This window comes from Callospermophilus lateralis, chromosome 15 (assembly GCF_048772815.1).
Source record: "Callospermophilus lateralis isolate mCalLat2 chromosome 15, mCalLat2.hap1, whole genome shotgun sequence".
In the NCBI taxonomy this organism is placed as follows: Eukaryota; Metazoa; Chordata; class Mammalia; order Rodentia; family Sciuridae; genus Callospermophilus; species Callospermophilus lateralis.
In genome coordinates, this window is record NC_135319.1 from 15639436 (window position 1) to 15660825 (window position 21390).

A 21390-nucleotide genomic window follows, 5' to 3' on the forward strand; every position below is an offset into this window, starting at 1 on the left:
CACACACACACCAACTTTCTCTGAGAGAGAGAGAGAGAGAGAGAGAGAACTATAATCGTTGTGCCATTTCAGCAATTCCTTTCAGGATGCATACTCCTAGCAAATTTTTAGGGGAATAATACCAACTGTTAGCTGTTTAGAGAAATTTTCTTGCTTTTCCAAACTCAATTTCCTCATCTATAAAATGGGGACACTCTTGTAATTCATTAAATGAGATAAAATTATGCTAAAATCGTCTATAATGAAGAATGAGCCCAATGTCAGTGGTCACTACTTTCACTTCACTTTGGTAGTGCCCTACAACCTCTATATAAAAGGTTACTTGCTCAATAAATGTCATTGACTAAATGACTGATAAAGTAATTTGGACCTAAATTCTCTCAATTAACTCCAGTAGCACAGGTCTGTTTTTCACGGTCACTGACATTATCCAAGAATGGATTTTTGAGCTGTGAGGTTTACATGGGGGATGATGGCAGCCACACAATGAGAATTCAAATAGAGACATCAATCTTTGGTCTAGCTCTAGAAACTTCATCTACTGTTTTAAAATTTGTAAGCATAGAGTCAAAGGCAATACATGATTGAGACCGGTATTTACAGGATGATGCTTGAGAGCATTATTTACTTTTCAAAAATGACATGCCCTTCCATCCAGGGCTTCTTCCCCAGGTCACCATTATCACGGGTTGTTTCTAGGGGCAATCGATGATGTCAAACTTCTTATGCCACAAATACCCTCACAAACCAATTTAATCACTGGTGATGGTGGTTTGGGGTAGGGCTATCCTTTGTGGTAGATATTAGGGCATGGCTCAGATTCTCCCTTACCCTGACCCCAGTATAGAAGCCCTTCTTCTCTAGGATATGGAAAGCATTGGCAACTAGCATCTCTCAGCTGAGCCCCTCTCTAGAGGTCATCTGAGGGTCCAGAAAGCCACTTTGCCCAAGATCATGGGGCAGCATGAATCCAGGGACTGGTCAGTATAGAAGTATAAAGATCTAGTTCTCTTGACTGTGAAGGGGCACTCCAGAGCATCGTGTGGGTCTAGCTATAAAATTGCAGCTCACCTTCTTCCTGCCCAATTGGTCATCTCTCCACATTCCTCCATGCCCCCCGACACATTTTGAGCCCACTGGCTCTTCCCAATTCATTACTGCCTGGCCAATCTCCATCCCTGAGATGCTCCCCAGGAACAGGACCTTGACACCATTATCTCATGATGGCAGGGAGTGCCTGTAATGTCCTAGTGTAGGCTGATTGTTAAGCTCCCGCCTCCCAATAGCACCATGACTGGGTTTAGAATTGTGCAGCTGGGGAAAGAAAAGGCCTTTAATTTCCACGTGCTCCTCTTGCTGGCTTTCTGATTAAGTGCTTATTGATATTGACATAAGAGCTCTCTACTGTTGTTCCAGTAAGATGAGAAACAAATATGGAAGCTTCCTTGGTAGAACTGGGCTGGCAAAGTGTTCCCTGGGTGCTCATTGTCAACCAGAGACAAGGACAGGTCACGGTGCACAGGACAGTCTACCTGTGGTACACAGAAGACCAATGGGACAGCGTGGCTCTGGGGAACAGATCTCTGGGAAACCTGTTTCTCAATATTCTCCTTTAAAATCTGGTGAGGCAGCCACTTCCTGAACTTCTTCTCAGATGTAACAATAGCTCCCTGCCAGGGCTCTGTCCACCCAGCTGAAGTGGCCTCTCATCAACAGAACAAGACATTTAACAGCACAAGCTCACTATTTTTTTCTAGCAGATTCCTGGCAGAAGTTGGCTTTTGAATTAAACGAATGGCACATCATGGTTCAATTTCTCCACATCATTTCTTTCCTTCCCAGAGTGGCAGCCCTGGATAGCGAGGGCCTGATAAGGTCAGTCCTCACTTCCTCTCTGATGCGCAGGGAGTCCGGAGGTTTTTGATCAGCTGCTAGCAAAGTAATTGACTGCATGTCCTATTTTCTAGCCTCGGGGGGAGAAAACACAAAATGAAAACAAAACCAGACTCTGGCTGAGACAAAACTGCAAACCAGGCCACCTACAGAGCTTGTTCATAACTCTGGAATTCTGAGAATAGGAACAGGTAGTTTGTTTGGTGTTACAAAGGAGGCACATTTCTTCCCTGCTGAGGAACTCCTATCTGTCTGGGTCTCAGTGGGGAGTTCCCTGGAAGAGGACAAGCCAGAGGATAGGGAGGAAACTAAGTTAGCTGGAAAGGAGAACAGTGCCGAGTGCAAAGGAGTCGATAGAAAATTCCAACACAGAGAAGTTAACTCATGCACTGGGCATGTGCAGCCACTGGAGAGATCATGTTCTGACATAGATAGAGGCTGGGGTGGTGTTTTGACCTCATGATCAGTGAAGAGGGAAATTTGCTTAATGCTTTGGGTTTTGCTAGGTACATTTTACCCAAGTTAGGATAACCAGTAGAAAATTTGTTAATATTTCAGCTCTGATGTAGCATTACATATCTTACACTTTATATAATAACATCCACTGTGCATGAAAGAATATACTGCTTTGTTAAGTTTTGTTTCCACTTAAATTATGGCATGTCTATAATTTTAAATGGTTTCTTAGTTTTTCCTCTTAAGTATGTTCCATAATTCATTTGACCATTCCCCTATTAGACATTCAGGTGTTTCCTATTTTGGGCTATGCTACCCATGCTCCTCAATTAATGATCTTGTAGCTCAATCTCCGCACCCGTGAACATGTTCATGAGTATTAGGATAAAATCTTAGAAACAGTACAGAAAACATTCTTTCAATGGTCATTCTGCCTCCTTTATCCTAATCTCTTTCCCAATCTAGGAAGTAGGAAAAAAATGAAAGCAGAGAAAAGTTAAAAGAAAAAAAGGATCTACATAAGGTATGGTTGTGATGCAAAACAAAACAAACACTACAGCTTATTCTATACAGTATCAATGTTCTGCAGGATGCAGGGGAGTGGGGAATGCTAGAAGCAGGTGTTACTAATAGATAGATACCTTAATCCTTAACTGACTTCCACTCTGTGGGACATGCCTGCTTTTATGCAACTTGTTAATTTCCTTCATACTGAATATAAACAAAATGATTGGTTCATTTTTTAAATGTGCAATTATCAGTGCCTGTTTCACAGTACAGTTCAGTTTTAATTTGAAATGTGTGAGAGAAAAGGTTCTCAAACCTTCAGGTGCATCAAAATCACCTGGAGGGCTTGGGCTTTGCTGAGCCCCACCCCAGAGTGTGGGATACAGGAGGTCTGGGATGGGCCTGAGCATTTGCATTTAACAACTGCCAGCTGATGCTGATGGTACAGGACTCACACTTTGAAAACTATAGTTTTAGCAGAACTGATTTAAAGAACCTGCAGTTATATGCTTGGTTTTATTCAAATGCTGCCTGTGTTAGGAAAAGAAAAAGTTATACTTCTTATGTCAACAATTGCTTCCCAAATTTCCCATTAGATAAATTTTAATTTTATGAAATTGGATTGGATTTTTTTAAAATAATTGGGCCCTATTTCTAATGCAAATCCAATTTCTAGATGGTGATGATTCCTTAAATACATTCTTGGTTGAATAGCAGGTGAGGGATATTTACTAGAGAATTGGGTGCTGAAAAGACACAGATAGTATCTAAGGTAAAAGTAAAATATGAACAATGATGATAATAGCTGACCTCTGGTGAGTGCTTACTATGAATTTGGGACTTGCACAAGCATTTCATGAGTCTCAACTCATTTGATGTGCAATAATTATAGGAGGAGGCTCCTATCCCATTTTTTTTCTGCCTCAGATGAGGAGGTTAAGGTATATTTCATATGCTATGGAAAGTGAAATGTTTAGTTATTTTTTAATTGTACACAATACATTTATTTTGTTTGTTTGTTTGTTTTTTCTTTTTTTTTTTTTAATGTGGTGCTGAGGATCGAACCCAGGGCCTCATGTGTGCTAGGCGAGTACTCTACCGCTGAGTCACAACCCCAGCCCGAAATGTTTAGTTATTTGCTGTGGCCATCTGTGTATTTTGAATACAGAACTTGAAACACTTCCAATAATGGCAAAGGATAGTGTCATAGGCTTCAACAATAAGGCAGCAGTGATGCTTATATCGATTAAACAATAATTTGCTAAGATCAATACTTTTTAGTCTTGCATATGAATTACTGGGTGATATAAAGCCACAAAGTTTCTTAGGATGATAACCCTATTTTAGATGTAACCAGGAAAGATTTTTAAAAAGATTAATTACACAAAATCATCATTTTTTCACTTGCTTTTCCCACAGATACACTAATAATAGGAAAAATGAATATTTCTCTATATAGGGAAATGTTAAGTGATGAAAAGAGAGGAATTTATCAAACTGAGACAATTTAGCATGCACACGGTTCACAAAAGTCCCTTAAGTTAGGTGATTTATACAGAAAACTTCTTCATATCTAATAAACAGAATCTAAGATCAAAATGGGGCTGTTCTTTTGTTCCTGGCTCCTGATTCCCTCATGCTGCTCTGTCCACTGTCCTCACATTGTGTCCAAATTGTACTAAACTTGAAGGATCAAGTCCAATAAGGTGCTCATTCTCTAAGTCTAGGATGCTTAATCTAGGGTCTGGATACATGAGCACACGGTTGCACACATGTCCCCATTGCCATGGCTCAGTAAACTCTTTGGATACATGTATATGCATAAGAGAAGACATGTTTTTCTGGAGAAAGATCTATTAACTTTATTAGGTTCTCCAAGAGATTCATAGTTTCCTTAATTCCCCAAACTGATATCATCTCTTTCCTGTGAATTCTCCTATTGGTTGTGCAACTCTTAGGATCCTTAGCACATGCATCCTACTCATTTCTGTCTTCTCTCCTTGCTAGATTATAAACCCCTTTAGGGCAGGATCCACTTCTGATTCACTCTTGGCTTCTTGCCCAAGCACTTAGCACAGAGAAAGCCCTTAATAAATATTTATTGAAGGAAGGAAAGAATAAAGAATGGGCAACAGGGAGAGAAACTTCAAAAACTATTAGATTTATCCCCAAGTCTCCTGACAAGGTTACACCAAAATGCCTCCAATAGATGACTCTGCAAGTGCCAGATACTAAATCACTTTAGAAAAATCACTTTCTCAGCGTGGTTCTCTGGCTACAGCCTAGGACCGTGTTTAGATTCAATCTACATTCCATCTCTGTCTCTAATTCGATGTGTCACCTTGTAGGGCTAATACTTAATTTGCCAAAGGCCTCAGAAAAAAGAAAACAGACACAGAAAGCATCAAGTAATTAGGATGAAGAAGCAGCTGGAACAATTTAGTTGGGTTCAATGATGACCAAAATTTGTTCATTGATTCATTCATGGATTATGAATATACCAATAATTCAAAATTCAGCTCCAGGAAAAATATTGGATGAATCGAATTACACAACAAGAGAACAATCATGCCAGAAAAAAAAGAGTATTTGGTATGTTATTGTTGAGTTTGCTGACGGCTCTGGCATTGCCTAAAGGAATCCCTCCTCTACGAGGAGATCACTACCTGAGTGAATTAAAGGAGACACCTAATACAGATTAAGAAGACTTCCATTTTTAAGAACACTCATTTTACTGGAGGTGTGGTTTGGTGGTAGAACACTTGTTTACCATCCAGGAGGGCCCTGGTTCAATCTCCAGCATGAAAAAATCAGAAATAGAAAAACAAACAAAAAGTTCTCATTTTGTTATTTGTTTAATATTTTTAAATGTTATTTTTGTTCACATTTACCATGGTCACATAAACATGTGAACCCTCAAAGATTCCCTCTGAACAGAGAAGAGATGAGGATATGTAGCTTACAAAGTTAGATCTTTGTAAAATTTTTTTTGATTAAAAATTTAGGCATCATTGTTTTCAGGGAAAAGTATCAATCATTTTAAAAACCTGAAACAGATTTCAATAGATTAGACAAATGAAAGAATTACTGAATGATTGATTGATTGATTGATTGATTGATTGCTGTGCTGAGGGTGGAACGCAGGGCTCTGAACAAGCTAAGTAAGCATGTTATCATTAAGTTACACCCCCTATCCATTAATTTATTCTGTTTCAAAAAACTGTACTTTTACCACTTAATGAGAAAAAGATGACCAAACAAATGCTATAAAACTTCTTATTGACCACAGCCACTTTTTATTGGTTGGTCCAGATTGATTATATTGATAATGCACTGTGCCCAATATTTGAAAAAAATACATTCAGCAATGGTTTTGACTAGTGCATTAGCATGTAATACCCACATTTTGTTATATCTGGCAGGATTTAAGAACACTTTTTTTTTTTGTTTAAATGCCTGAGTCTACATAGAAGTCTCCATCTTTCAGAACATTCTGATTAAGTTTTTCCATGTGCATTTAAAGAATTGTTATTTAAAAATTGTTGCTACATGATGGATTTATTTTGGGCTTTTAGAATGACTGCTTAAGGCAGGTTTCTCTTTAAAATGCAGAAATACACAAATGGAACAAATCCATACCATATATAATTCCTGATATTTCTGAATACTGGGGAGGGCTTCCTGTGGGAAGACAAAAGGAAACAGATATATTTGTGAGTGAACAGATGTGGCATGTCACACATGCAAACTCACCGATTTGACTCTAAAAGCCAGTCTTCTTCCCATCCACCTTATGCAAAGTAAAGGGCTTTGCATGCCTGCAAGGGGATATGTTAAGAAATGACCTTTGCAGAATAAACAAACAAAAATTAAATTAGGCTTAAAGTACTTCCATATCCCTTAATAGTTCATAATTTAGCTATAATTTTTTATTGCTCTTCCTCTTGTAAGGACATACAAATGCACACATTTAATATTAATTTCTCAATATTCTTCCCAGTGTCATATATCATTTGATCCTCAGAATAAACATTTTATATAAAGTTGAGATAATAATAAATTTGAATGCATTTTCCTGTTATTTGAGAAAGGTTTAGCTAAAATACTGAAGTATAAACCACAGTTATTATATTAGGAGGAAATTCAAATTTAGGACAATTTTCTGTTTTTTAGGTGAGCAGAATTGATATTTCTTGTATGCACAGGATGATAGAGAAAGCAACACTATTATTCTCTGCCTCTCCTGGTCTTCTCTTTTCTATTTTCTTTCTTTTCTTTTTTTCCTCTCTAAGCACATCCAGTTCACACCGAAACCCTGTAACTATTGAGAAAGCAGACTTTCACAGATAAGGTTAAGCTGGCTAAATTTTAAGTCATTCCAAGAATAATTCTAGAATATTACGAACTGCCTATATATTTCTGAGGCTGGGACCAATCTGAGGCCAAATGAGTGACATCTTGTACAGGGAGTTGTTGCTTTTTTAAGAATGGAGAACTTGCTCTCTCCCTGGCTGTGGGATGGACATGCAGGTTGACAGACATAGGATTTATATGCTCCCTGTGTGACACGATCTCTCACCAAGTCTCAGAGAACCTTATACAAGGACACAAGAAGGACAAAGCTTCACAGAAGCAGATATACTCTCAGACACAACAGGAAGTGTCACAGCAATGCTTTTGCAAAAGGACATCCAAGCGCCAAGGGAATGGACTCTACTTTGTTCAGAGAAGAGAGACAATCAGGTGTAAAAAAGTGCTGTGGGAAGCCCATCTCCACTAGCCCCAGTGACCTTTCCCCTGTGACCACAGATAAACATATATCACCCACCATGCCTGGTTGCACTGCAAAATCAAACAGCTGCTAAGAGAAGCAGGAAATACAAAGGGTACTCAATTGTTCTTCATTTGTTCAAATTATACAAGACAGCTAATAATGGTGACCAAAAGAAGTTGTCAGATGCTAATGATACCATACCATTATGATAATCACAACATTCTATTTTTCATTATCAAAAGCAAGTTACAGCTGGGTATGGTGGTGCACTCCTGTAATTCCCCAGTGAATTGGGAAGCTGAGGCAGGAAAATTTCGAGTTTGAGGCCAGCCTCGGTGACTTAGACCTTCAACAGCTTAGTAAGATCCTGTGTCAAGAAAAAAAAATAAAATAAAAAGAGCTGGAGAGGTAGCTTAGTGGTAAAACAACCAAGGATTCTATGTCAATCCCCAGAACACCCCCTGCCAAAAAAAATCAAGTTACATAATTTCATCATTAGGAAAAAGCTTAAAAAAATGCCCAAACTCATGATACTCAACATCGCCAGCCCTACTGTTTGACTTAAGATTTTTCTATGACTTAGGCTTTGTTCCTAGTTCACACTTAAAAAAAAAATCCTAAATTAGGAAAGACATTAATATATTTTAAAATCTATTGAATAATAAAAAATTTAGTATGAATGATCTCTAAAGTAGAAATTAAAGCCAGTAATGTGGAATACAACTTCAAAAGTAGAACGTGGTTTCATAAAATTTTTGAGATTATATATGTGAGATATGAGGTGGGATGACATTATGAAAGGGGAACCCTTTGGAGGGTGCAAGCCTAGAACTCAAGGTCTAAATTTCTGTTTAACCCAAAACATAATACTCAGATACTGGCATAATATTAGACAGAGACGTTACAGGTCACGATGGGGCAGGGAAGTGTGTTTAAGATATCTGTTGTAAAGGGTCTACTTCCCCATCCCACCTCCAATTCTTTGCAGATACCTTTATTAAATACAATAAAAATTAATAGAAAAATGTTTAAAAATTCCAACAATGTGCAAAATATGAGCTCCCATTTTTTATAATTAGGTTCAGCAGACTAGGTCAAACTGCCATCCCTAAATGCTTACTCTGCATTTCTGTATTTATTTCATCACCAGCCACTGGCGAACAATCAACTTTAAGTAGCACTCATATAGACAGTTATCTTTAATCACTTCATGGAGAAATATTGAAATCACTGAAGGAAAAAAAGCAGGGATAGAAATGAAATAGAACCAGGCATGCAAATATTCATGGGAGGTTGATGACATCCTAACAATGAAGCCACCACGAAGCTCCCTGACGATCAACTTTGGAAAGTCAGAAAGCTTGCAGGCTCTCTGTGAGAATCAATGGGCTTGAAAAATTTTGAGGATATCAAATGATTAGTGGGCTGCTGTACTTGTAGCTCAATGTGTAATTAACCTGTGGCACCTGCAGAGGTTGAATATTATTACAGCAAACAGATTAGCTCTTTAAGCCTGAATAAAAACTACCAGTTACGTTCACTAAAATAATTATAAGGCTTACAACTTCAGAGGTTTCAGGATCTAAAACAGACTATCAACTGGAAGGAGTTTCCCACTGTGCCCCGAAATGGCATAAGTTCAAGTCTGTAAGGGTTTTCTTTGGACAGCAACTTCAGCATTGGCTGTTAAGAGAGGATTTAAGTCATCTGATAATTTGATCCAAACTGGTAATATGTGTCCTCACAGTTTTAAGATCTCATTTTTATTCTGTGAGGAAGTTAGGTGCTCTGGGAGGCATGGAGATGTCTGCTGCTAGAGTTCAAAGCAGAGTATTATAGGCAATGACAGGCACCGGGGAAGACAAAGCCTATGTTTTAAAATGTCAAGTTATATAAACATGGAATTCAAAAGGGAAACAGACTAACTGTCTCTTAGCCTGGGGGAGCTGAACCAGCCCATCCTACAAAAATGGCCCAAGTCAACTTGACACTCAGCTCTATCAGCGCAGCAAGTTCGGTTCTGCCAGGGACATTTCCGACACATGGACATCTAACTGCCCTCAAGACTTCCACAGACTCTGACATCAGGACAACATAGTTATTTTCAGAAGATGGAAGCAGAGGCTTTTGGAAAGGTGAAAAGCAACCAACCTCTTCTGATTTTAAAATATGAGGGGACTTATGAGATTCTTTTTTTTTTTTTTCACCCACTACATGTAAAGATACTTTAAAAAAGTGACTCCGTATGCTTCATGGACAACTGAGTTAATGAAATAAGCATCATATCCTCTTGTCATTTTAATTTTTAAAAAGTATAGCAATGCATTTGATTATACAGTGAGATAAAATGGCCTCGTACTTCTTTTTTGTGTGTGGTAAATTGTTAAAAGCTCTATAAGAATCTGAAATTAGGCACTTTCAGAAATGACAGCCTAGCCAACTAGGGCTTGGGAACTCTCCTCAAGAAGGCTAGAATGTAGTGGGAGTGACCAACCAAGAATTGCAGAAAGTGCCAAGTAGTATGAGAGAGGTAGGCACATGTTGGGGACCAGGTACAAGGCAGAAGGAAGTTTTGAGAAATGAGAACACTTATTTTTTGGCTTTATTCCCCTAAAAGAGGGATCCTTAACTACCCTACAGGCACTGAGAAGACAGTTGATTTAATTGATGACAGTTGAAAATGACAGCATTTTCCTTCTCTTCTGGGGAGAGAAGGAAATAATAATTATTAAATCATATGATTGTTTTTATTGAGCAGCATTTGACAAGTCCAAATCTACAGAATCAAGATGTTTCACTTAGGTCCCTTTCCACACAGCAAATGATTCATAGGAGCAAGTGATTTGACATTAAATTCTTCCAGCTTTCAAAGCTCAATGAATGACAAATTGGCTTCAGAAGGAAAAAAAATCCTACAACATCCTACCAATGGTGACAAAGATTTACCATTATAAGAAATTGGACTTTTTTTTTTCATGGCTAGAGCAAGCTTTAGCACAGACTTGTTAATAATGAGTAATTTCAGCAAAAAATAATAATTTTGTTTTAGGGTCACAAATAAAAGAAGTTGGGTCCTAGTCAAGTTACCAAATATAAAATAAAGCACATTTAATAGGTGGCAATGCAAAGCCTAAGCCAGACTCTCAAGCAGAAAAATTACTTTTAAATTCCAAAGTTTACAGCCCCAGTTGAGAAACAACTCAAAAGCCCATCAATCAGTGAATGATTAAACAAAATGTGGTCCATTCATATAATGGAATTCAATTCAAAAATAAAGGAATAAAGTACTGATACAAGCTACAACATGGATAAGCTCAAAAATCTATGTCAAGTGAAATACCACAAACACAAAAGATCACATGCTGTATTATCCCATTTATGTAAATTTCCAGAAAAGGTGAATCTATAGAGTTGGAAAGCAGATTAGTGGCTACTTGGGGCTGGAGTTTGGGATGGAGAGAGACCATTAATGCTCATGAGCTTTCTTTTTAGGGTGATAAAATATACTAAAATTAGGACATAGTCATGGTTGTACATTTCTGAAAACATACTAAAAATCATTGACATGTATACTTGAAATGGGTGAAATTTTATTTCCATAAATACCAAAAGTAAACACTTCCAAGTTCAAGAATCAGCTCATGCTGAGACTAGCACTCACCAAAATGTATTATACTTATTATTTAATTATTATACACCATGTGAAGTGAATTCCCCGTTCATTTCCACTAGAATGCTAAGTTTTGGAGGATAGGATCTGTGTCTAAATAACTTATCTTTCCATTTGCCAAGCACAGTGCTTGTGACATAGCAATTGTTCAATACATCGAATGAATGTATTTATTGATGGATAATTATATAATTAAAATAAATTTTAAAGTACCTTATATCTCCGTAGAACTTTATATCTACATCCATCTATCCATCAATTTTTTTTCTCAAAATTTTAAGGTTATTTGTAAACATATGTACCATAAATTTAAAAAATTAATACATTTTCTCCTTTCATTTTTCAACGATAGTAATTATGCCCTAAAGTATCTCATTCATTTTCTCATTCCACTTTTATTCAAATATTCATTAAGCACTTTGCTAGGCACTGAAATGCAAAGTAAAATAAGCTCTGTTCTGGAGAAGTTTACAGTGTAGCAAGACGACTGGAAAATGGTAAAGAATTAGAGTAAAACATGATAAATACCGTGAAGAAGGCAGGAGTAGATAGGGTCCTGTGTAGGTATAGGGTTCTGGGAGGTAGGGTGGGGAGAGACGGTTCTTTCAACCAAGCCAACCCAAGAAAGGTAAGTCTGAATTTGCTAGAGGATGGTTCACAGAGGATGGACATTCCAGCTAAAGGCAGCCCAGGGAAACCTGAAAAAGTGATGTTCTTAGAGAAGATGAGTAGATTCTAGGGGCTACAGTGATGAGTGCATCTCAGAAATCAAAAGAAAACAAGGTGAGAAAGTGTGTGTGTGTGTGTGTGTGTGTGTGTGTGTGTGTGTGTGTGTGTGTTAGGGGGCAGGGGTAGAAACCAGGTCAGAAAGCTAAGGATCCCACCCCCTGCCCCCCCAAAAAGTCTTGGGTTTTGACCATAAAGTTATAGTACCCAGGAAGGTTACCAAGCTGTGAATGAGAATCAGACAGGTATTTTACAAAGATTCCTGTGTCTGTGTGGAGGACAGACAGGATGCTCCTTATATAGGAGGTGCTCTCAGCCACCTCTCAGGCCCTTCCGCTCAGGTTCCCAGACTTAGATTCCATCTCTAGTAAACAGGGTTTCCTTTATCCTCTGGTCTTCCCACTATCTCTTACAGATTTCAGCCTATCCCATCCTCTGTAGCCAAAGCTTCTCCAGTTGCCCTGCATAGGAATTCCTGCATCTTCCATGACTGACATAAAGTTAGAGCCAACAACAGTGACTTGGTCAGGTACCCAGGCCAGTTCTGGGCCCCTGCATCATGGGATATGAAGGCATTGTGCATCTTATTTTAAAAGACATTCTCATAAAAGTATATGGATCAACGTCTCCATTTCCAAGGCTGTTACATTGTTCTAGAGTATGATTTTGCAAAACCATCATTGCTTAAGGTCAAAAGGAAGTTACTGAAAAAAAAATAGTTTTCAGTTTGAAAGAGCCAACTAACTTAAACTATCTGGAACAATAGTTTGTGACCTTAGGCTTAACAGCACAACACTTAGATATGTTGTATTTCAATGTTTTTCTTGCTGTGGTTTTATTGTTTATGAGGTCCATTGTTGCGACTCCTCTCCCACCAAGAAAATCACCCCAAGGCAGCACACTTGCTGGAAATGAAACCTACTTAGACAGCTTTCTCAACAATGGGGGAGAAAGATGACAGGTTAAGCTTCAAAATAGGCTACCCGTGATATATGCATAAAATAAAATCACATTTTAGCAAAGAAAAATTTTCTATTATTGCTATACAGGCCATCTAAAAATTTCCATTGGTTGGTGACCACAGTGCTAAGAGTAAACACTGATTCTATTCCAAGTAGCACTCACAAAGTCAGGAGAAAATAGAAACACTTGCATTGATTAGCAGTTTTTAAAAACTGCATTGTTTTCAGGAACAGATTTTCCAGTATGTTGCTATCAGGAACCATCAACATCAAAGAGCGAGATGAATCATATTCATTCATTTTAAAGAATTATGAAGACATCTTAAACTTCCTGTCAGCGAGGGAGAGGCTTTTTATTATTCTCAGTAGCATTCCCAAGTGACTTCACACATAGCTTCCAAGGTAACTGATGCTATGAGGTGAGCACTCGTGTGAAGCAGATTTCTCAAGGGAATTTTACAGGAATCGTGGAATCATCTCATCCTCATTATTCTATGCCATCAAGCTTAAAAGACCACTGTCCTGGAGAATAAAATAACTTTAAGATAGGTATTTAGGAGGTACATTTAATTCTCAATATTGATCTGGGTAAACATGACATGGGTTTAATTCCAGAATCTTATGCCTCAGGGCTGTTTCTAGCCAAAATCACTTAGGATATGTAATTCTACAATGATGTGAACACTCATAACCTTAGAAAATTACTTGTCACCCAGGGACAAGAAATAATTTCTTAGAGAAACTCAATGATATACTGTTTCTGAAGTTAGGTTTGTTTTTAGGTCATTTGTTGGCAAGATACTTCATTCATTGCCTTTTGTGGCCCTGTAGCTTTTCTTTCAAGTTTCTTAGAAAAAGAAAAGAATTATGACACTCTGCTAACTTGGAGAAGTCCAAACTAACCTGATAAGACTAGTCTCAGATGAATCATATTCATTCATTTCAAAGGCTACACTCCAACAAAAGGCTTATCTTATTGAAGAGTCCATGGAAAGGATAGAGTATTTTTCTGTGTGAAAGGTCAAGGTCTTGATACAGCAAGAAGTTAAGAAATTTCGTGTTTCAAATAGGAAAAATATAATCTTACAGACAAAGTCTCAAGAGAAAGGGTTGGCATCAGTATTCTCCCTTTCCTGCATGCACTTGAGGAATCTAGAACTTCTGTTCCCACAAATGTACCCAGACACCATGCTCTCTCGCTGTCATCTGGGTGTTTTCACATAGTTGTTCCTCTACCTTCTTTTTGACTTTCCCTCAGGCCCTCTGTCACTCATTTTCAGGTCTCAGCTTCAACGTTCTGCTTGGTTATCTTCTTTGACCTCTACATATAGTTGGGTACTCTTGAGGCTAGTTCCCATTGCTTGCTGGACTTCTAATGTCAGAGTATCCACCCTACCTAATTTTTAATAACTGTACAACTATCTTTCCTTATAGACTGCAAACCAAAAGCCGTTTGGTCCCTTTCAATATGGTACCTCCAGCTCCTACAGCAAAGCATGGCAAGGAGCAGCAACCAAAAACATTTGTTAATGAATTCACTAAACTGCCCCAATCTTTATGAACATATGTGTTATGCATATTGTTGTCAGAACTGGAAAGCAAAAATAACTGAGATTGTCGAAAACACCAACAGAATATGAGGGGATGATCGCAAGAGTGGTGTTTCCCCAGTGCCAGTCATTTCTTTTCTGAAATATACACTTGCCAACATGGCCTGTCATGGTTGACTTTATGTCAGAATTTTTTAAAAATTTTTCTTCTGACTTGTAAGAAGGGCATAGTATGTATTAAATCAAACATTGGTGCCTCAAAATAGCAATGGAATCCTGTCATACTTCAGAGAAATATTTATTACTTTTTGTGACCTTAGTGAAATTATAATTTTTTTCCATTGCTTGAAAACCTCCTTAATTTATTTTGACATGAATTATTTAAAGATGAAGGATTACTATTGCAAAGGAATAAAGATGATTGTGTTTATTCATAGGGCAGAAGCACAATAACAGGCAACACTTAAATATTGGGTGGAAGACGTCATAAAATAAATTTAAACACATTTGTACAAAAACATCCTCAGTGGAATGTTCACAACCGGCACACACCCTTGACTTTCTCACTCCCACACTCACACAAGTCGGCCACCTATCTCAACAAATTCTAAGCCTTCCAGTAAAATGATTTGTTCCCCTCTCTCTTTCAACCTTTTTACTGGAGTCCACTCTAAATATACGGGATGCACATTTCATCAGTGGATGGCTTGATGACCATTCATAAATTAAACTCCTCTACTTAATTAACATCCAGACACAATGCACTGCCAGCTCCCCTCTCTCCTCCCATTCTCTCTTCTAGTACCTTCTTCCACAACAGAAACCGCTCTTCTGTTTACCAAGGGCACAGATTTTTTTTTATTTATACCTAAATAAAACCATACAGAATTAAATCCTTCGTGTCTACTGGCTTTGCTCAATATTTTGTGAGGTTATTTATATTGTTTTCTTTGTTATTCTCTATTGTCAATTGAAATTAATTTTAGACTGAGACATAAAACATAAAAATTGTCCATATTTATGGGGAACCATGTGATGTTTTGACACGGGTACCGATTATGTGGATGTTTAAATCAGCTTAAATGTATCTGCATCCTCAAACATTTATCATTCCTTTATGGTGGAAACATTGAAAACTCCTTCTTCTAGCTTTCTGAAATATGCAGCATGTTATTGTCTTCTAGGGTCACCCTACCGTGCAGTAGCATGGCAGCACTTCTTGCTTCTCTAACTTTGTACCTCTGATCAGCCTCTCTCATACTCTCTTCCTCCTACTGCTTTTTTCAACTGTGGCTACTGATCACATATTCTCTTTAATTTTCACATTTTCAAGAACTCCACATGGTACTAGAATATCCTACATTAGATCTTTTTTTTCTTAATAGAAAAGAATTTAATTACATTTCTACAGTGCTATCAATTGAGTGTCTAGAGATTTATCAAATGTACCAACAGTTTTAGGTAAGTATGAATAAGGCAGATGACCTTCCTTCTTCCTTCTTCCCTCATATACCATCTTCTTGCTTCTGACTCAAATTCTGACTTGCAATTGGCAAAGATTCTAAAGCTGTCTCTCTACCCATTCCCACTATCTCCCTAGGTGACCTTGTCTAGCTCCAGGGCTTTATCTCCTACCTGTATATACCACTGACTGCAGAAGGTCCAACTCTGACCTCTCAGCTGGTCTCCAGAATCTTTAAACCACTGCCTTCTGGACTAACACCACCTAAATGTCTCAGGGGGAACATCCAACCAACGTGCGAAATACAGAACATCCCATTTTATATTTCATCTTTTAGTGATCACACAGTTGTCTCAAGCACGAAACCAGAGGGAGACATCCAGAATTTTGCTTCTCCATGCCTCGTGGTCAGCCGGGTACCAAACCCTTTACATCTTTTGCATCTTTACGATCTGTCCCCTCATAACTCCACTAATGCTTTTTTCAACCCAGTTCTTGCCATTTCTCTTAAATGATGATCTTACTCCTAGTCTTGCCTTCTAATCTGTCTACGGCCTCACCAGTAGAATAATTTTTCTAAAATAATCTTTATGTTAGTATCTTTCAATCTGCTCCTATTCGAAGGGTAAAGTACAGAGAAGACTGTCATCTAAAGACCTTCAGGATCTAGCTCCTGCCAACCTTTCCAGCCCCATCCTACGCTGCCTCCTAACATGAATTTTCTCCTCCTCCTGAGCTTCCCTGGCATCCTGTCTGGATCCCTAATAATGTGTCTCACACTGTATGATGAATGACCCCCAGCCAGCCCCCTCTGTAGCAGGCACCTGCTCCTTCTGCCTGTGTAATATCTGTTCTCTCTTGTTTTGGCAGAACTTGGGACTCTTCAGGCTCTTCTGGAGGATGCATCAATCAAGTGCTCCACCCTCCCTGACCCAGGGGTGGGCTCCTGACATAAGCTAGGCCAATCCAAAGCTCTTCCTAGAATGCTAATTGGGCAGAATGATCACAAATAGATAAGCAGTGGAGCTGACTCACTTCAGCAACAGTGCCTTGGTGGGGATGTCCACTAATTTTCTGCTATCTCTATCCTAAGAGTTATCCCCATTCCTGGAATCCCTAAAACGTAGTTGTTTCGATCCTTTAAATTTTTCAAAGTTGTTTGCAATAGCTGTCTCCCCCACAAAGAGAAATCCTAACTGAAAAAAAATTTAAAAAGTCCTGGAAAATACATTTTATTGTTTTATTTTTCATTCTATATTGACCTGGCACAATGCCTAGAAACCAATAAACATTTAATGATTGATTGAATGAATGAATGAACATTTGCATGCAAGAATAATCAAAACTCTTGAGGAGGAATAGAGAAAAAGTATTAGAAGCAAAGGAAAGGGCTTAGGGACAGTGCCAACATCCTTCAATGGTGGTGGCAGGGTATTTGAGATATTTGCATCTCTTTATGTCTTTACTGTTTACTTCACATTTCCCTACATTACAAATGAAAGAATAAGAAAGCTTTTTCCTCACATCAGGAAAAATGTTGATCAGAAGGACACACCTTATTATTCAGTAGTACCAGACCATGTGACCCTTTTCATGTTCTTGCCATGCAACGGATTCTGACTACACAATAAGCATGAAATAACAATCATTTTTTTCTAGTATTTAGAAGTATTTGTATCTCAATGATGATATTTCATTAAATTTATCCAAGTGGCAATTCAACTTTAGTATCCATATTATCTGGTCAGTTGTGTTGAGAAAGACTCCGAGGCTGAGTCAAGCTATACAGTGAACTACAAGCAAATATCCAGATGTTGTTCTAATTTCTGGGATTTACTAGAATCGACTTTAAAGATCACAAAAAATTCCTGTGTGAAATTGATGATGGTAATATCGTAATTAGCAACTTCTTCATAATACTAGCTAGCAGTATTCTAAATTCTGGAGGATAGTACAAACATTAAATGTGTAATAGAGTAAAGTATAAGGTATTCTTTGCCTTGATCTATAACCATGAGTCATGCTGGGTTTTAAGAAGACTGGGCCAGCTGTATGAGATGTGGTAGACACACTCCAGCAACATTTATTATATCATAAACTCACTGTAATAAATTTGAAAAGCTAAGGCCTTGTTATTCTCTAAAGGGAATTAGATTTCGTATAGAGAATTGGGTTCATATTAACACAATATCTTAAGAAAACTAAGCGTCATGTCTAGAAAGCAGGAAATTGAAACCCTTCTTGGGATAGCTGGTGAAGTCTTCATGTCCTGGTTAATTGAGCAGAGCTAAAGACCTGAAAATAGAACTTCAACCCCTAGAAGCAGATAGTTCTCAAAAGAATGTTCACTGAAGAATTTGGGTGTATTCAACCACCATACTTTGATTTTAGTTTTCTCTTGAGTGAAAGCAGGAAGAGGATACTGCTTCCTTCAATGCTGAATTTTGAGTAACTCTGTCAGGGCTCTGGGAAAAGACTCAACCCCAAACCCAGTCCTTTATGCAGACAGTGTCGGTGATGTGGGAAAGCCTCTGTCACAAAGCCAGCTGCTCATCTGACTTTTCAAGGCACAGCATGTGTGTCCTTAGTGTCCCACTGAGAATGAATGAACTGCCATAGGATGGCTGAGGGGCAGAAGAGAGAGCTGCAGGTGGACCTCACCTCCAGTGGCTTCCAGAAACCCTCCAAATTTGCAGAGTCGCTGGAGAGTTTTGGAAAACATCATCGCTGTCCCCAACATCAACAAAGAGAGGGTTACATCTGCAGCAGAAGTAAATCCAAGAGCTGCAGCCTTGGACTTGAGAAACAGGGGCATTGTTCTCAGCAAAAAGAACAACAAACTCTCATGCAAAGACCACTGCACCCACTATTTTCCATCAGGCCCATTCGAGCAGCACTTAAGGCTCATCTCCTGACTAGAAGGTCAAAAAATGGCTCCCAGAAACACTCAACCTGACTGATCCATATCAACACACATTTAGCCAGAGCTTAGAGGAATTCATTTACCCTGGGGGCCATCCTCTAAAAGTGAACACAAATGCATTTCACTTGGGATTAGAGTGTAGGAATAGCAAGCCTTTCTTTACACAGAACCAGTGATGCTGCACTTTATATGGGGCAGTAAAATGTCACTGGAAGGCTCTATGTTCCTGTCCTAAAAGCTTTGCTCATTGCTTGGTTAACTCCCACTGAAAGGGTGCCTCCCAAGTCAAAGACAGCATTCTTTGTTGTAAAAAGAAACTGCACTTATGAAAGCACAGAGCCTGCACTTTCTCCTAACATGGACTGCCACAGAGCACCACATCTAAGATGTAAGATACCCTGGAACTATTCATCAAAATCTTTACAGCTGCTCTAAGGGGTAGACAACACTTCTTGTTGTTATTCTTTTATTCTAGCATCTTCTCCACAAGGGATGAAGTGAGACAAATTAGGGAGCCAGGTATGAAAGGCAGCAGGTGTCACCCCAAGAGCAAACAAGGGACTTCTGTGATCTCAGGCCCTGTCTGATTGTCCACTCGGTAGCTGTATGACCTTGAGTGAGTCACCTGTCCCCACTGAGTCCCCGTTTACTCAGCTAAAGAATAAAGGAGCTTAATCAACCACTAGGAAGCTAGTGGATGTTACAGTTTGGATATGAGGTATTCCCCCCCCCCCCAAACTCCTGTGTTAATGCAGGAGTGTTCAGAGTTGAATTGATTGGATTGTGAAAGTCATAACTGAATCAGTCCATCCTGGTTTGAGTGAATTGACTGGGTATTAACTCAGGCAGGTGGGGTGCGGTTGGAGGAGATGGGTCACTGGGGGGTGTGCCCTGGAAGGTATATTTTCCCCGTAGTAGCCCCACCCCCTTGCTTCCTGGCTGCCCTGAGGTGAGCAGCTTTCTTCCTCTGGGCCCTTCTGCCACAATGTTCTGCCTCACCCTGGGCCCAGAGCAATGGAGTTGGCCATCTATAGACAGAGATCTCTGAAACCATGAACCCCCAAATAAACTTTTCCTCCTCTACGTTGTTCTTATTGAATGTTTGGTCACAGCTATGCAAACCTGATTAAAACAGCAGATCTCTCTCTCTAGATTTTCTTTTTAAAGCAGTCACATGGGAAGGTCGATGGAGGTCCACGGCCCCACAGAGGGTATGACTGGCAACTTTGGGCTGGGAGCCTTTGGTAAAAACATGAACGATGTCCAACAATAGCCATGAACATCAGTCCTTGATAGATAGAGAAAATAACTCACACTGCCTCCGTAATGAGTTCATTATTTGAACTTGGAAGTAGCCTTACAAGAGGTCCACTAATATTTCTCATGGAAAATCACACTGTTTCTTCAAGTCCGACATCTCCTTCACCATTATAAAATCTTGTCCCTCGAAATAAACTCATTCCATGCTCCGGCAGGCTAGCCATTGTGTGGGTCATTTTCAACTTAACATAAAGCCAGTTATCAGTCTCATCTGTTCTTCTCTATCTGCCATGTTTGCGCCTTCACTTCTTTGGCTGCCAGTCAAGAGGCTATCACAGGAGAAGAGTACAAGGCAAGTGTCGCTGGTGCTTAGTATATCTGATCTTCACAATCTTCACCCTTTGAGGCAGGATCTATTATTATCTCCATATTCGAGGTGAAGAGATTGCAGCTCAGAGATGTTGAGGACTGTATAGCTGACTCAGTCCATCAGCCCAGAGCAGCCAAGCTCCAGAATTTAAACCCAGGCAGCAGAGACTCCAGAGTCCAAGCTATATCGGTTTGCATCTTCCACTTCTGAGAGACTGGCATGGCACTCAGCTAGACGTTGTTATTATATGTTATCTCATTACTCATCAGCATGACCTTGTAAGCAAGGTCATCTCCTCTCTCTTTAGAGATAAGGTCTCATAGCCAGGAAATAGCTCCCAGATCCATATTCTTTTTCTACTCTGCAGTGCCTCATTGGCTCTCACCTAGATTATAAGGACAGCCTCAGCCCTGTCACTCATGCTATAGTATCTCAGATACGACTTCCCAATTAGTTTCCATTAGATGCTTCTTTAATCATGTCACTTTCTGGCTCAAAATCTTCTCATAGCTACACTATTTTTTTTATATCTAATAAATTCCTAATTCATCACTTTAGATTCAAGGCCAAGTGAGAAGGTATGATGTGACATTCCTTCATCATCTGATTTCTTACTTTGCTGACATCATCTCCCAGGATTCACTCGCACTGGGATAATGCATTCCTTCAGGCTTTTTCCTCTCCCCACCCTCTGCCATTTGTAAGGTCTTCCTTGTCTTCCTTTAGGGTTCTTGGTGTTCATGCCCCAGAGGACAGGCCTGGGAAAACCCCTAAATGAATTGGAGTTGAAAGTGGGTTATAGTGCTCTAAAAATTCAGGTAATTAAAATCTTATTAG